Here is a 13418-nt window from a genome sequence, read left to right on the forward strand (position 1 = left end):
TTAAAAACTGCAATTTCCTCAAAGACAAAAAGCACAAGCTAAGCAGTCCTCTTTGTAACAAAAACGCTGTAACAAACCTAGAGCTGAGAACAGAAAACCTTTCGGGTTCCCAGATCTAAGCAACCTTGTCCTGGTACATTGATTTGCAACATACTTCCGGGAACAGAACCAGGGAACGAAAAAAGCAACATTCTATGTAAGAGTGTGTGAAGGGGGAGAGGGGAAAAGGGGTTTGAAAAAAAGGATAAAACCTGCTTGTAAAATGTTTTCGGTGCGGCCTGTCTTTTGTGACTGAATCACACAGGTGCCTCTGCCCCTCCGGATGGCAGAATAAAAACGCTCTTTCTCTGGATTAACCCCTTGGTGTCGTTTGGCTCCTTTTGTCTCTGCTCGGGTGCAACAATTATTCCTACCCATGGATTAAAAAGGCTACATATTTCTGGTGCGTTGGCCGGGAAAAAGCACGTTCCCCGAGATCGAGGGACAAAGAGGTCCAGGGCGTCACTGCAAGGCGAGCAGCTCAGGATCCTGGGTCAACAGTTCCAGCGCGCATCCTGCCAACTTCGTGGGAGGGACTGGCCACCCGTTCCTGAGTGGACACGCGACAAGTGACGGAGAGAAAGAGCAACGGCCGTGCAGAAAGAAGGTACCTCGAGGAACAAGGTAAGCTCCACAGGGATAGGTGGGAGCAAAAGAGAGTCTGATCAACTCCGCCAGCAGGGTAGAAGAAGTGCCACTGGTTTTGGTATTGCCCAGAAAAGCAGCAAAAAGGGTGCTGCAGGGCGCCGGTCGAAGTCTAAGCGCTGCCGGTTATGGTTGGTTTTGTGCCCAGAAGAAGCAGTAGAGTGCTCTTGGGCCCCGGTCGAAGTCTAAGCGCTGCCGGTTATGGTTCTTTTTGTGTCCAAAAGAAGCAGTAGAGTGCTCTTGGGCCCCGGTCGAAGTCTAAGCGCTGCCGGTTATGGTTCTTTTTGTGTCCAAAAGAAGCAGTAGAGTGCTCTTGGGCCCCGGTCGAAGTCTAAGCGCTGCCGGTTATGGTTCTTTTTGTGTCCAAAAGAAGCAGTAGAGTGCTCTTGGGCCCCGGTCGAAGTCTAAGCGCTGCCGGTTATGGTTCTTTTTGTGTCCAAAAGAAGCAGTAGAGTGCTCTTGGGCCCCGGTCGAAGTCTAAACGCTGCCGGTTGTGGTTATTTTTTGGGGGGGAAAGGGGATTGGGGGAGGTGCATGGGTTTTTGTTTTTTCTTCTGAATGTGCGTGTGGGGACACTCCAGTGAATGTTTTGAGTGTGTGAGACGTTGAAAGCAACGTCCGGCCTGTGACTGACTGAGAGAAAATAACGTTAGGAGGGCTGAGTGTCCCAGTGTCCCAGTGTCCCGAGGATCCCAGAGTCATGGGAAATAAAAGCAGTAAAACAATTCTTGAAACACCACTACAGAGCTTTCTGGAAAACTGGAAAAGTGCCACGAAAGCAGAAGAGTGGGGATGTAAACTCAAAAAAAGCAGACTCCAACATTTATGTGAAGTTGACTGGCCTTCGTATTTACCAGAATGGCCTCCTGGAGGATCCTTTGATCCAAACTTGGTCAACATTTTATGGAGTAACATTTTCAAGGCCCACACAGATCAGATTCCCTATATTTCTATCTGGAAAGCCAATGTGGATCAAAATCCCTCATGGCTTCGGAAAAATAAAATTGTGACTGCCGAAGTCAAACTGTGTTCAATACAATTACAAGTTTGAAAAAACAGCAGTCTGGCCAGTCCCAGAAGAAGAGGAGGAAGTAATAATAATTTGCACCCTCCACCCTATGCAGCAACTGCACCAGGGCTAAATGAGGTTCCCCTTACCCAACCCCCTTTTGATGCAAGCAAGGAAGGTGAAGAGGAAGGTGATGATGATTGTGATGATGATGACTTCAGAAAAACTCTAGATAAAGAGATAAAATGGACTAGTAAGCAGTCTGACAGAGTGTTCCAGTATGTAGAACTGTTTAAAAGAGTGAGCTGGATGTGGCTTCTTGGTTCTAGAAGCAGCACAATGCAAGGATGTGAATTGGCAGACAGAAAGAAACAGAGCAGAAGGCTTTGAGAGCTGCATAGGACAGAACTGTTAAAAAAGAGACAATTAAAACCCAAGGGATTGAAAACCCTAGGATTACAATATTGACCATTGAGGAAATCCGCAAGATATATGCCCTCAGGGCAGCAGACAATATTGATGTTGCAATTGAGGCAGCTAAAACTCCACTTTGATGGCCCACCCACTGACTGTACGACCCCCTGTGGACCCCCTGGTACAGGACCACAGACCTCCAAGCACTTTAAATCAGAATCCTTCTTTCGAAGAGGACCCAGCCAAAATAATTAGGGGTTTGTCTTCAAGCAGCCAGAAAGCCAAAAATGCAAGAGGGTGTCCACGGGAGGGAAAGAAGACGCCTAGGGAAGAAACCAGTGCGCTATCTGCAGGCAAGAGGGTCATTGGGAAATGGAATGCCCATAGGCCCCACGCCCGACACACCCCACCCCCACAGACTGGGAACAATAAGATTTCTCAAAAATGATTTCTTCTCATCTCTGTTCTTGCTAAAAGACTGTTGCAGCTAGAAGCGAGTGAACTAACTGTTTCTAACATTCATTCATGCAAGTAACAGGACATCAGCTTTTTTTTTTTTTCCTTGTGCCAGGCGCTTATAGGTAGCTTCAGAGCGTTATCTCTTGGCTGCTATCCCAAGAGGAAAATGCTGCATTCTCACCAACCAGCTACCCTGAACCCCACACTGTCTGGATTTACGGTTCAGCCACAAAAAAAACCAGAAGGCCAAGGGTTACCCACCCCCCTTGCCCCAAGCACTAACCTGAGGAAAGTGACTTTCTTAAAAGCAAGTGAATGCTTTCTGTGAACTTTGTCAAGTTTTTCTTTTTAAGGTGCAATTTTACTCTGAAAAAGGAGCTGCAGCATAACATAGGAATTTTAAAACTTTGATACTTTGCCAGAAGCAAGGGAACACATTGGACACTAGCAAACTTGGCAGATGAAAACTGAAATTTGCAACATGGCTTACAGGCCACGAGAACTCTGAAACTTAGAGCACACGAATGAGACTTTTTTAAAAAAAAAAAATCTCAGCTGGAAAAACTAAACCCAAGGAACAGAACTGTTAACCCCTTGCGAAGTTTCCTGCCAAGCATACCCTTTTGAATTAATGTTTGCTAGGCCTATACCTTAGGTGCAAATGCTATCTGTCAATGTACAGTCGTTCTGCCGTGTGTTTCTTTTTCTCTTCTCTTGACAGGTAAACCGGCCAGAGGCTGTCCTGTTTCTCTACAGCTGTTAAAGTCACCAGCATCTGTGACACCTGATCTGCACTGGCCCCTTCGACTCACCCCAGACGTCCAGACATCGCTCCAGCCTTGTTGGAAGAGACCCAAGACGTCCAACGCCCACCAGACGACTGAATGCCCACCACACTACAGCCCTGCTCACGTCACTCCAGAAGCTGACGTTTTGCACGGCTCAATAAACCAGCGTGGATTGAAAGGGGACATTTTCTTTTCTTTCCTTTTGCATAACTGAACTTTATTGAAGGTACCTGCACCTGATTTGCTTTACGCCACCCCCGCAGAGGAGGGTGTCTAGTGGGTCTTTTCTTTCAGCTTAATTACACCCCAGCCCACTCTCTAGCACTTACCTAAGCCCCTCCACTTGCATACAATGGCTCAAATACGACTGTGGGTCCCCGTGCTGGTATTTCTGCTGCCTTTGATCTTTGAAATGCCAATACCACTCACAGTGACCAGACAACTGCTGCAATCGTGGGGGGCCCACCACACATATAACAAGTGGATTCAGGTTGCTGAGATGGTTGCGTTCTCTGCAAATCGGACCAATTGTGCCGTTTGCACTCTGGCCCCTGTAGATGCTCTGGGAGGAATGCCCCTCCTCCCTGTGCCTTGGAATGAATCCTTGGTTACAACTCCACTTGTTGCCTTCCAGCCTCTGGGCAAACATTCTTCTTTATGGAATCATTCTGTCCCTTTCCAGGTTCACAGGATCACTGGCTGCCTTTGTGTCAACAAATCAAATGACGCCAGTGACACTCAGACCTATGTGGGCACTTCCCACTGTGATCATACCTTCCCAGCCCCAACTAACATGCCTGAGTCCAAGACAGGAACTTTTTCTGCTTCCAAATTGACTGCATGCCTGGCCCGCTTGCTGACAGGCACCATATCTGCCCATGGTCAGGACGTTTACTGGGTGTGTGGCAGAAAGGCCTATCATGCCCTCCCAAGAGGATGGTATGGGGTCTGTTTTCCAGCCTACTTAATACCCCCCATGTGGATTCCTGACCAGATACCCTCTGCACCCCCTAGAAGGAGGCGTTCGGCTGACCTGGCAACACTTGCAGGTGGCAGCTCCCAGGATTGGGGCCAAAATCAGTGGCCTCCGGAAAGGATACTAGCCCATTATGCTCCAGCCTCCTGGAATCGGGGAGAGAAAATCTCTGGGGCAAGGGGGCCAATCTATAACTTGAACCGCATAATCAGACTCCAGGCAGGGGTAGAGATTGTTGCTAACACGACAGCCACGGCCCTTAGGCTAATTGCCACGCAATTGGATGAGACACGCAATGCGTTTCTCTCAGTCCGATTAGCGTTGGACTTTCTCCTGGCGCAACATGGCGGCTTTTGTGCAGCATTAAATCTCACGGATGGGGCCTGTTGCTTTAACATCTCTGATCATGGTGAGGCCATTCGCAATTTGGCAGCAGGACTTGAAACAGTGGCCCATATTCCTACCCAAACCTGGGAGGGATGGGACATGTCATGGCTTGACTGGTTGCCAAAACTAGGATGGGTAAAAGGCCTGTTTTTGCTGCTGCTTGGCCCACTTTTCATTTTGCTAATTTTTTTGCTTTTCTGTACCTTGCTTGCTGCAATGCTTGCATACAATGACACGCAATATGATTTCTCGCATGCTTCGCCCCCAGATTATAGCTCTGACCCAAGTATATCAGCCTGTGCCTTCCTGGGACGAGCCTTTTTGAGAAAAAGGCTGTCCAAAATTGAGAGGTATGGAATGAAGGGGTACAGTTAGGGTTACCCCAGAAAGCCCTAAAAACTGTTTGTGAATTCCCCCCCCCCCAGCCAGGCCTCGGCGTACGCATTTTAAAAACTGCAATTTCCTCAAAGACAAAAAGCACAAGCTAAGCAGTCCTCTTTGTAACAAAAACGCTGTAACAAACCTAGAGCTGAGAACAGAAAACCTTTCGGGTTCCCAGATCTAAGCAACCTTGTCCTGGTACATTGATTTGCAACATACTTCCGGGAACAGAACCAGGGAACGAAAAAAGCAACATTCTATGTAAGAGTGTGTGAAGGGGGAGAGGGGAAAAGGGGTTTGAAAAAAAGGATAAAACCTGCTTGTAAAATGTTTTCGGTGCGGCCTGTCTTTTGTGACTGAATCACACAGGTGCCTCTGCCCCTCCGGATGGCAGAATAAAAACGCTCTTTCTCTGGATTAACCCCTTGGTGTCGTTTGGCTCCTTTTGTCTCTGCTCGGGTGCAACAATTATTCCTACCCATGGATTAAAAAGGCTACAGGTGTTCATTCACTCACAAAGCGTGTTCTCCTTGCACGAGGCTAGGGCTTCCTCTTTTCGCCCATGCATCGGATTGATCACAGCGAAGGGAGATGGTTGTATTTTTCTACTAATTACCCATTATCCTTGTGTCTTTGGCCTGCTTTAATTGCGTTAGTTCGATTTAATTCTTAATTTTGTCCTTTGATTAAGTTTCCTCTGTGTAATATTTATTAATTTTATTTTAATTTTCCCTCTCTCCTTCTAAAATTTTTACCCTTCATTCCCACCCCCCTTAGTCCTTTAATTTTCCCCTATCCCCCCTCCCCCCCCACTGTAGCTTACCTTAACGTTCGGAGGCACTAGGCCTCTGCGAAGTGCGCCCAGCCGCAGGGGCGCAGCTGCCTAGGCCTGGCTCCTGGTTGGACGAAGGGCCTTTTTTCGGCAGCGCCTGGTACCGTGCCGCAGCGGGGGGTGCCTCCAGCTCTGCTGGGCCTTCTTAGGCTTTCCCGAGCCCCCCCCCCCGATTTCGGAGGCCGGATTCGGCCTTCTTTTGTCCTTGGCAGCCCTCCCTGCGAAGCGGGGAGGCCTGGTGTCTTGCGGGGCTGCAGGGAGGCAGGCGCGGCCTAACTTGGGCCTGGGTGCAGGCCCATTGTGTTCAGCTGCCTTTCCCTGCTGCGTTTTGGCGGGAACGCCATTTTCCAGGCTTAAATTGCTCACGCAGGCCATCTAGTGGCCGTTCTGAGCATTGCAGCCTCCCTGATTTAATTATAAAGAAATACTTTAGACTGTTAACTGCTGCCACTTTGTGGACATTCTGTGCATTGCAGCCTGTTGTTTTATTTGAGTACAGGGAAGCTAATTTGCTGCCAGCTAGTGGCCAATAAAGGAAAAGGCACTTTCTGCTTAATTGTATGCTCCTTAATTGAGTAGCTTACTCTTTTATTTGGGTTCATTTTGTGATCGCCAGGTATCTGGGGTGCATTAACTTCTTTTCTCATGTTGATATTTCTCTTTTTTGGTAGCCATCATGTCTCCGAAGAGAGTCCCAGTGCAGTCTGCCTTGACCGTTCCGCCTAAAAGAAAGAAGACGAATAAGCTTTAATCGTGCTTATTTCAATTCGCATGGTGTTTTTGGGTGTGCATCAGAATCACCCCCAACCAAACAAAAAAGGTGTTTTGGATTCTATCTACATAAAAAGAAGATGATAACGCTCTGATTGGGCTGATTTCAAATTGATGTTTTTGGGGTTAGAATGCACATTCACCCAAAAATCGCAGTGACATGTTTGTTATCAGCATAGGTGTTATCAGCATAGGTGTTTTGGTTCCATCGCAAAAGAAAGCTTGGATTATTCTTTCGGTGTTCATTCACTCACAAATAGCAGAGCGATGCGTAATAAGCTTAAACAAAGCCAAACAGGTTGTTTTGGGTTCCAGCTACATAGAAAGAAGCATCTTGGATTTCGCCTATTTCATGTCGTGTTCTTTGGTGTTAATGCACATTGACCCAGAAATCGCAAAGTGTATGTAATGAGACCAACATAAGAAAACGCCGTCTTTTCGCTTCCATATGCATAGAAAGAAGACGAATAAGCTTTCACAGGGCTTAATCAATTCTCATGGTGTTTTTTGGGTGTGCACCAGAATCGCCCCCAACCCAAGCAAAAAGGTGTTTTGGGTTCCATCTACATAAAAGGAAGACGAATAGGCTTTGATTGAGCTTATTTCAAATTGGTGTTTTCGGGGTTACAATGCACATTTACCCAAAAATCGCAGAGTGAAATGTTTGTCATGAGCCCAAATTAAACATAGGTGTCTGGGTTCCATCTCAATAAAAAGAGGACGAATAAGCTTTGATTGTTCTTTCGTTGTTCATTCACCCACAAATAGCAAAGCGAAGTTTAATCAGCCAAAACAAAGCAAAACAGGTTCTTTTGCGGTCCATCTACATCGAAAGAAGAATCATGGCTTTCGCTTATTTCAAGTCGTGTTCTTTGGTGAAAATGCACATTGACTCAGAAATCGCACAGTGTATGTACTGAAACCAACATAAGAAAACACCGTCTTTTCGCTTCCCTATGAGTAGAAAGAAGACGAATAAGCTTTAATTGTGCTTATTTGAATTCGCATGGTGTTTTTTGGGTGTGCACCAGAATCACCCCCAACCAAAGCAAAAAGGTGTTTTGGGTTCCATCTTCATAAAAAGAAGATGATAACGCTCTGATTGGGCTTATTTCAAATTGGTGTTTTTGGGGTTAGAATGCACATTCACCCAAAAATTGCAGTGACATGTTTGTTATCAGCCCTAATCAAGCATAGGTGTTTTGGGTCAATCTCAATAGAAAGAGGACAAATAAGCTTTGATTTTTCTTTCGGTGTTCATTCAGCCACAAATAGCATAACGAAGTTTAATAAGTCTAAACTAGACAAAAGAGTTTCTTTTGGGTTCCAACTACATAGAAAGAAGAATCTTGCATTTCGCTCATTTCAATTTGGGTTCTTTGGTGTTAATGCACATTCACCCAGAAAACGCAAAGTTTATGTAATGAGACCAAAATAACAAAACAGCGTCTTTTTGCTTCCCTATGCATAGAAAGAATACGAATAAGCTTTGATTGGGCTTATTTCAATTCACATGTTGTTTTTTGGGTGTTCACCAGAATCAACCCAACCAAAGCAAAAAGGCCTTGTGGGTTCCATCTGCACTAAAAAAAGATGATAAAGCTCTGATTGGGCTTATTTCAAATTGGTGTTTTCATGTCGTGTTCTTTGGTGTTAATGCATATTGACCCAGAAATCGCAAAGTGTGTGTATTGAAACCAAAATATCAAAACACCGTCTTTTCACATGCATATGAGTAGAAAGAAGACGAATAAGCTTTAATTGTGCTTATTTCAATTCGCATGGTGTTTTTTTGGGTGTGCACCAGCATCACCCCCAACCAAACAAAAACGGTGTTTTGGATTCTATCTACATAAAAAGAAGATGATAACGCTCTGATTGGGCTGATTTCAAATTGATGTTTTTGGGGTTAGAATGCACATTCACCCAAAAATCGCAGTGACATGTTTGTTATCAGCATAGGTGTTATCAGCATAGGTGTTTTGGTTCCATCGCAAAAGAAAGCTTGGATTATTCTTTCGGTGTTCATTCACTCACAAATAGCAGAGCGATGCGTAATAAGCTTAAACAAAGCCAAACAGGTTGTTTTGGGTTCCAGCTACATAGAAAGAAGCATCTTGGATTTCGCCTATTTCATGTCGTGTTCTTTGGTGTTAATGCACATTGACCCAGAAATCGCAAAGTGTATGTAATGAGACCAACATAAGAAAACGCCGTCTTTTCGCTTCCATATGCATAGAAAGAAGACGAATAAGCTTTCACAGGGCTTAATCAATTCTCATGGTGTTTTTTGGGTGTGCACCAGAATCGCCCCCAACCCAAGCAAAAAGGTGTTTTGGGTTCCATCTACATAAAAGGAAGACGAATAGGCTTTGATTGAGCTTATTTCAAATTGGTGTTTTCGGGGTTACAATGCACATTTACCCAAAAATCGCAGAGTGAAATGTTTGTCATGAGCCCAAATTAAACATAGGTGTCTGGGTTCCATCTCAATAAAAAGAGGACGAATAAGCTTTGATTGTTCTTTCGTTGTTCATTCACCCACAAATAGCAAAGCGAAGTTTAATCAGCCAAAACAAAGCAAAACAGGTTCTTTTGCGGTCCATCTACATCGAAAGAAGAATCATGGCTTTCGCTTATTTCAAGTCGTGTTCTTTGGTGAAAATGCACATTGACTCAGAAATCGCACAGTGTATGTACTGAAACCAACATAAGAAAACACCGTCTTTTCGCTTCCCTATGAGTAGAAAGAAGACGAATAAGCTTTAATTGTGCTTATTTGAATTCGCATGGTGTTTTTTGGGTGTGCACCAGAATCACCCCCAACCAAAGCAAAAAGGTGTTTTGGGTTCCATCTTCATAAAAAGAAGATGATAACGCTCTGATTGGGCTTATTTCAAATTGGTGTTTTTGGGGTTAGAATGCACATTCACCCAAAAATTGCAGTGACATGTTTGTTATCAGCCCTAATCAAGCATAGGTGTTTTGGGTCAATCTCAATAGAAAGAGGACAAATAAGCTTTGATTTTTCTTTCGGTGTTCATTCAGCCACAAATAGCATAACGAAGTTTAATAAGTCTAAACTAGGCAAAAGAGTTTCTTTTGGGTTCCAACTACATAGAAAGAAGAATCTTGCATTTCGCTCATTTCAATTTGGGTTCTTTGGTGTTAATGCACATTCACCCAGAAAACGCAAAGTTTATGTAATGAGACCAAAATAACAAAACAGCGTCTTTTTGCTTCCCTATGCATAGAAAGAATACGAATAAGCTTTGATTGGGCTTATTTCAATTCACATGTTGTTTTTTGGGTGTTCACCAGAATCAACCCAACCAAAGCAAAAAGGCCTTGTGGGTTCCATCTGCACTAAAAAAAGATGATAAAGCTCTGATTGGGCTTATTTCAAATTTGTGTTGTCAGGGCTGGCTCCTGGTCCCAGCTCACAGAGGACCAACGCTGGCTGGTATTTATGTACAAAAGTCTTTATTGAAGTACAGTTTCCATTTCCACGCCGCAGCGCTCCATCCCTACGTCTAAACTTTAGACCGGCGAAGCTCCCTCTGAGTCCCCGCCCCCTGTACACCAGTTTAAGACTCTAGCTTTACTCCACCTCTTCTTTCTCCTCTGGGTCCTGTTGCCCTCCGGGGCCCCTGTCTCCCTGGATTCCTCTGAGGCTGACGATGACGACCCCCCTGACTCCTCCCGCTCTCTTCTGCGGGCTTTAGGACCTGGCTCTCTTCCCGGGCTGCCCACTGTGCCTCCCTCCTGTACATTTGAACTTGGCGCGCGCGCGCGTTTAACTTTCCTGATGACCGTTTCCTCACTCCCCGACGGAGGTGTGGTCAATCCTGCCTCATGTTCTCCCGCTGGCAGCGCTCCACCTGATCCCGATGCCTGGGACTCCTCCCCCCTACTGCCCTCTGGGGGGGACGCGGGCCCTGATTTCCAACTGCTACTCTCTGAGTCTCCTCTGGCCCCTTCTTCCCGAGGTGTCCCCCTGGGCACTCCCCTTGCCCTGACCATGGGGGCCCCTTTCTGTGAATCCTCCGAGTCACTGGAGAGACTCAGAGACCTCGGACCACTGTCGTCGCTGACATTTCTTTCAGACTCCTCCCCCTCGCTCTCCGTTTCCTCCCTCTCCTGTGACTCTGCTCCTGAACCCCTGACATCCATCCCCCCCTCGAAGCCCCCCCTTCCCCCCTCCCCTTCCTCCTGCGGGGGTGCTGGGCGCTCCGTCGTTGTGGGGGTGAATGGTGGATACAGTTCGTCCCCCGTGGCGTGCATCCAGTTAGATAAATCCGGCTCGTCCTCCGTGTCTTCGCCGACCTCGTTCTCCTCTGCTTCCATCTCCGTGCCGCCATGCTCGAACCCAACGTCCTCCCCCATCACGTCCATGTCCCTCTCACCCTCGTTCCCCTCTGGGTCCGTTGCCTGCCAAAGGCCCCTCAGCCACCTCTCCGCTCCTCGATTGTCCCACCAAAATGAGCGGTCTGAGGCAAACCCCGAGGGCGAGCCCTCTGGTGAACGTGTTTCTAATGCTGGTTCTTCGTCCGAGGTGAATCCCTGGAACGTGCTGGTAGAAAGCGTGGGTGTGAAAAGCCAGTCGTCGAAATACTCGGCTGGCATGGGCCTGTGTGGGAACAAGGCATGAAACTCCTCTTTGAGGAGAGGCTCGTCCAGGGCATAGTCCGGCACCCAACTGTTGGCGCTGGCCGGGGTACCTTCCCTTGCGAGAAAATATTCTACTCCCTCTTCCCCCCATCTCGAGTCCAAAATCTCTGTGACCTGGTTGATGGGTTCCCTTCTTGGCGACTCCCTCCTTGGGGGGATCTCCCTATACTGGTCTGGTGCTGTGCTCTGCGCCTGAAATCGGTGAGGTGCTTTGTAGGGCGTGAGCACTGACCTATGGAATACTGGGTGCATTCTGGATCCCTCCGGAAGTGTCAACCGGAAGGCCACCGGATTGATCTGTGCCTCAACTAGGTAAGGTCCTAGCTGTTTATGTCCGAGTTTCTTCTTAGCTAAGGACCTGGTCGGCACTGCGTGGGCCGCTAACCACACCCAGTCTCCCACCTGTATGTCTTCCCCAACCCTCCTGTGCTTGTCAGCTTGCAGTTTGTATGCGTGCTTTGCAAGCTCTAACTGCCTCCCAAGCTGCTCGTGAACTTCCTGCAATTCCGCCGCCAAGACTTCCGCTGCCTGTGGCTCCCCCTCCCCCAGTCTCTCTAATCCCGGGAAGGTTCTGGGATGCCTCCCGTTGTTGGCGAAGAACGGCGTCACCCCTGTGGACACGTGCTTCGTGTTGTTGTAAGCGAACTCAGCGAGCGGCAGGTAGTCCACCCATGTCGTCGGCTGTTGATTTGCATAGCATCTCAGGTACTGCTGCATGATGGCGTTGACGCGCTCCGCTTGCCCGTTGGTCTGCGGGTGTCTCGCCGACGCTAGGTTGATCTTGACGTTCAGGAAACCCATCAGCTTCTGCCAGAAGCTCGAAATGAACTGGCGCCCCCTGTCGGACAAGATAGACCGTGGCAGTCCGTGCACCCTGAAGACGTGGTCTATGAACAGTTTGGCGGTCTGTTCTGCCGTGGCCACCTTCGCGCACGGAATGAAGTGGGCCATTTTAGTGAACATGTCCACCACCACTAGCACTGCCGTTTTGCCCCTTGAGCTGGGTAAATCCGTGACAAAGTCCAGGGCCACCCTCTCCCACGGTTCGCTCGGGGTCTGTAGTGGTTCGAGCAGTCCTGCCGGAGGTTTGTGCACTGACTTGGCCCTTTGGCAGGTGTCGCACCTCGAGACGTACTCCGCGACTTCCCCTCTCATCTTGGGCCACCAGAAATCTCTGGCAACGAGTTCTGCCGTCTTCTCCTTGCCGAAGTGCCCGGCGGTTGGCGCGTCGTGCAACTGCTGCAGTACTTTCGCACGGAGTTCGTCTCCCGGTACATAGAGTGCTCCTCTGCGGATTAGCAATCCGTCCCGTATTTGGAACTCGTCGTCTTTCGCCGTGCCCTTGCGCACGTCCTCCATCTTGGCTAGTGCGAAGGAGTCCTCCTGCAGTGCTCGACGGACCGCCTCCAGGTCCACGGTTGCGGAAGCGCACGCCCACGCTTTCTGGGCGAAAATGTGCTTGGCCGCTGCTGGCGCCGCTTCTTCGAGGTATTGCGGCTTTCTGGACAGTGCATCTGCCATGATGTTGTTGTCGCCTGGGATGTATTCTATCCTGAAGTCGAAATCCGCAAAGAACTCCGCCCATCTGATGTGCCGCTGGTTCAGGAACCTTGCCGTGCGCCAGTACTCCAGGTTCTTATGATCCGTGCGAACCTGCACTGTGTGTTTGGCCCCGATGAGGAAGTGCCGCCACGCCTTGAATGCTGCATGAATGGCCAGCAACTCCCTGTCCCAGATGGTGTAGTTTTGCTCTGACTTGCTGAGCTTCCTAGAGTAGAAGGCACACGGTCTCCAGTCCCCATGCGGGTCCTCCTGCAACAGTACGGCGCCCACGGCTCTGTCTGAGGCGTCCGTCTCAACTCTCAGCGGTTTGCTGGGATTCACATGCAGTAGTTGCTGCTCGGACGAGAAGAGACGCTTAAGGTTCTGGAAGGACTGCTCCGCTTGCTCCGTCCAGATGAACTTCTTCTTCTTGGAGCTGAGCGTGTCGGTAATGGCCGCTGTCTGCATCGCGAACCCCTTGATGAACTTGCGGTAAAAGTTGGC

The sequence above is a fragment of the Podarcis tiliguerta genome, assembly GCF_965153285.1.
Source record: "Podarcis tiliguerta genome assembly, chromosome: 6".
Classification (NCBI taxonomy): domain Eukaryota; kingdom Metazoa; phylum Chordata; class Lepidosauria; order Squamata; family Lacertidae; genus Podarcis; species Podarcis tiliguerta.